The sequence below is a fragment of the Antechinus flavipes genome, chromosome 3 (genome assembly GCF_016432865.1).
Source record: "Antechinus flavipes isolate AdamAnt ecotype Samford, QLD, Australia chromosome 3, AdamAnt_v2, whole genome shotgun sequence".
Classification (NCBI taxonomy): Eukaryota; Metazoa; Chordata; class Mammalia; order Dasyuromorphia; family Dasyuridae; genus Antechinus; species Antechinus flavipes.
The window spans coordinates 28,325,012-28,329,304 of NC_067400.1; positions in this window are offsets into that span (position 1 = coordinate 28,325,012).

Consider the following 4,293-nt stretch of genomic DNA (forward strand, 5'->3'; position numbering starts at 1 on the left):
AATACGTATTGCACATGTTTGACATATTGGATTACTTGCTGTCTAGGGGAGGGGAAAAGGGAGAGAGAAAAAATTTGGAACATAAGCTTTTGCAAGGGTGAATGTTGAAAACTATCTTTGCATGTATTTTGAAATAAAAAGCTATTATTTAAAAAAAAAAGAATTTTAGCTAGCAGTGCAGTGGAGCTGGGTCAGAAATATCTCCTCAGGCTTTCAGGTGGCACAGAGGCAGCAGACAGGAAGGGCGGTCCCAAGCCCAGGTTGGAGCCAGTTCCACCTGCCACAGTCAGGAGCAGCCCTCTGGAATCCTGAATCTTGCTGCCCTTGCTCCCCATCTTCCTGAACCTGAGGAGCGCGTTTCACGTCGTGAACCTTCTCTTGTAGGAGGGAAAAAGGCCGAAAGGACTCGTGTTTGCTACTCTATCTGATTTCACCCCTTTTAAACTCCCTCCATAACAGCGGCGAAGCTTGGAGGTGGGGTCCCCCTCTGTTCCACCGGGACTGAGAGTCCTCAACCTCTGCGTATGGGGAGGTGTGACTCATTGGCCGCTGGATGGCTGCCAGAGAAAACACTCTGAAGCTTGGTGGCTGATTGTGCTAATAGGTGGCCTCTTGTAGGTATTTTTAACAGCACTTGAACAACCTTGAGAGGCAGGAAAAAAAACAAAAACCTATGCATTGTAAGGAGGCCAGACATTTCGAATTCCATACAATTCAACAAGAACTCATTCATTCATCTTTCTGTTTATCTCTCTCTCTCTGTGTCTCTCTTTATCTCTATCTCTCTGTATCTCTATCTATATATCAGTCTATATATCAGTTGGTCTGTCCATCCATCTATCTACCTATTATCTATTTATCTACCCATCTATCTATCAGTTAGTCTCTCTGTTCATCTATCTATCTATCTATCTATCTATCCACCTACCCACTCATCTATCTATCTATCCATCCATCCGTCTACCTATTATCTATCCATCCATATATCTGTCAGTTAGTCTCTGTTCATCTATCTATCTATCTACCTATCTATCTGTCCATCTGTTTATCTATCTATCCAACCATTCACTCATCTATCTATCTATCCTTCTATCTATCTATCTATCTATCTATCTATCCATCCATCCATCCATATGTCTATCAGTTGGTCTCTCTGTTCATCTATCTATCTATCTATCTATCTATCCACCTACCCACTCATCTATCTATCTATCCATTCATCTATCTGTCTACCTATTATCTATCCATCCATATATCTGTCAGTTAGTCTCTGTTCATCTATCTATCTATCTACCTATCTATCTGTCCATCTGTTTATCTATCTATCCAACCATTCACTCATCTATCTATCCTTCTATCTATCTATCTATCTATCTATCTATCTATCTATCCATCCATCCATATGTCTGTCAGTTGGTCTCTCTGTTCATCTATCTATCTATCCACCTACCCACTCATCTATCTATCTATCCATTCATCTATCTGTCTACCTATTATCTATCCATCCATATATCTGTCAGTTAGTCTCTCTGTTCATCTATCTATCTATCTACCTATCCATCTGTTTATCTATCTATCCAACCATTCACTCATCTATCTATCTATCCTTCCATCTATCTATCTATCTATCTATCTATCTATCTATCTATCTATCCAATCATTCACTCATCTATCTATCTATCTTCTTTCTATCTATCTATCTATCCAACCATTCACTCATCTATCTATCTATCCTTCCATCTATCTATCTATCTATCTATCTATCTATCTATCCATCCATCCATATGTCTGTCAGTTGGTCTCTCTCTCCATCCATCTGTCTATCCACCTATCCATCCATGTACCTATCTATCTATCTATCTATCTACCTTTCTCTGGCTGTCTCTGGATGGCTATCTCCTCTCTCTTTTTCTACCTGTGTGTGTGTCTATCTAGTCAGTCTATTTCTGCTTATTTATAAATTCATCAATTTATATTGATATCTTCTTTTTTTATATTATCTTCATCTCTCAGTATATCCCTTCCCATTTCTGGATGACAGTCATCTCTTTAGTATAGAATAATAAAGAAAAAGGCAAATCCCCCCACAAATTCTGAACACTTCAGCGGAATTGTTAGCGGATGTTGTGTTCTACACCCATAATCCTCCATGTCTGCAAAGCAGAGAGAGAGATGTATCTCCCCAACATGCCTATTTTGTTCCAGAAACTGTATTAAGTGCTGGAGATTAAAAGGTAAAAAATAGTTTGCTTCTTCAGAGAACTTATATTCTATTCAAGTAGATTTGGGGTAAAACAACTTATACTGGTAAGTCAATACAAGCTACATAGAGAGGAAGTAGCAAATGAGGTACCTGTTAGTACCTTAGTCCTTAGAGGCCACTTTCTTTTGGTGGAGATCATGTAAGGCGAATGAGCTATGGAATTTGCTAGTATAATTATTATTACTAAACAGCAGCTTTCTTTTTATATTTATCATTCCATAGCACTTCAAGGGCGTGTGAAATGCTCTGTAAATATTACCTCATTTGATCCTCACAACAACTCTGGGAAATAGGTACTATTATTATTATTCCCATTTCACAGATGAGGAAACTGAGGCAGAGATTAAATGATTTGCCCTTCTAAGGCCAGATTCGCACTCAGGTCTATCTTGCCTCTATTCGCTGAACCACATCGCCTCCCTCTCAAAGACGCAACCAGTCCGTGTCCCTGGGACCTGGTATTTGACATGAGAGGGGAAATGCCAGGTAGTAGAGACAGTAATGCGAGGCTGTACCCATAGCTACCTACAGGAAAGACTCCAGTTCCCCAGTAACAGCCTTGCTAATTATAGATGAGCAACGTCTGGCTGGTAGGAGCTTTATGGAGATGTGCAATGATGGGAGCCCCATGTGCAGTAGTTACCAATTTTGGTCATTGAAAATCAGCCTAAGGTTGTTTAGTCTTAAACTAAAAAATAATGGTTAGAGTTTTTCAAAGAGGAATAGGAAGGGGGCTGGAGGAAGGAACTTCTCAGGAAGACAGCGCTGAGAGAGCTAAACTTTTAGCCTGAATGGGAAGCTTGCCCTTGCCATTTGCTAGCTGAGTGACCACAAACCTCAGTTTACTTATCTGTAAAAGGGGGATGATCTCTCTACTCACCAGATTCTCATTTGGATCCATGAGCTCTTTGATTGAGATGAGAATGGTTGTGTTATCTATTGACAGGACCCATCCAAAAGCTGCTCTCCTGCTAAGACTTTGTTTTGTGTTCTCCCCAAAGTCCTCCACGAGGGATCCACCCAACAGACTCAACTTTTTTCCTGTGCTAGAAAATCTCTCTCACCAGTTACCTGCCATTCTAGAACTGAGTCAGGAAGACCTGAATCCAAATTTTGCCTCAGACACTTAGTCCTTCTGCCTCAGTTTCCTCATCTGTGAAATGGAGATAGTAACAACATCTCCTTTCTCCCTCTCCAGGGTTATTGTGAAGATAACGTGAGATAATATTTGTAAACCTTAAAGAGCTGTATAAATATTAGCTGTTGTAATTATCCCTCGCTCTATGTGGCCACCATCTTTTCTTTGATGATACCTTTGCCAATCTCAAAGCACCGGATTAGCATGAGTTGTTATTTCAGACACCGTGTGGCCTAGCAGAGAGAGTTCTGGGTTCTGAAGAGGCCAGCCGGCTCACCAATTACAGGGCAAGACTTGAATCCAGATCCTGCCTCAGACTCTTATTAACTGTGATTTAGGCAAGTCCTTTATGCCGACATTTCCTCACAAGAGAAAAGGGGTTAATAAGAAGATAATGAGGATCAAATGAAATTCTGGAGATAAAGCTGTTCATAAAATACTGCTTACGTGCTAGCTATGGTTATTAGGATTAATTCAGCATCAGGAGGGCTCTGGTTTCAAATTCTGCCCCCCCTCCCGACACTTGCTAATAACCCCGGGGTTTGAGGCAGCTTATCTGAGTCTCAATTTCTATATGTGTGAAATGGAAATAGCATATCTCTAATGGTTCTATCACATGTCGTGAAGATTATGTGGAAAACACTGCGAATCTCAAATGTCAGCTATTATGATGTCAACTCTGACTATTATTAGAGAGGCAGCTTGTCACGGTGGTGGGGTCAGGAAGATGTAAGTTTAGTCATGTCACTGCCTCTGAGACACGAGGCACTTAACCTGTTCATGCCTTAGGCAGCTCCCTGAGCCTGGGAGCTACAGATGGGTTTGGGTCTGTCTGGGGAGAGTGCTCCCACACCAATTAGATCAAGAGCCATTCGCTTATTAGTATTATTAT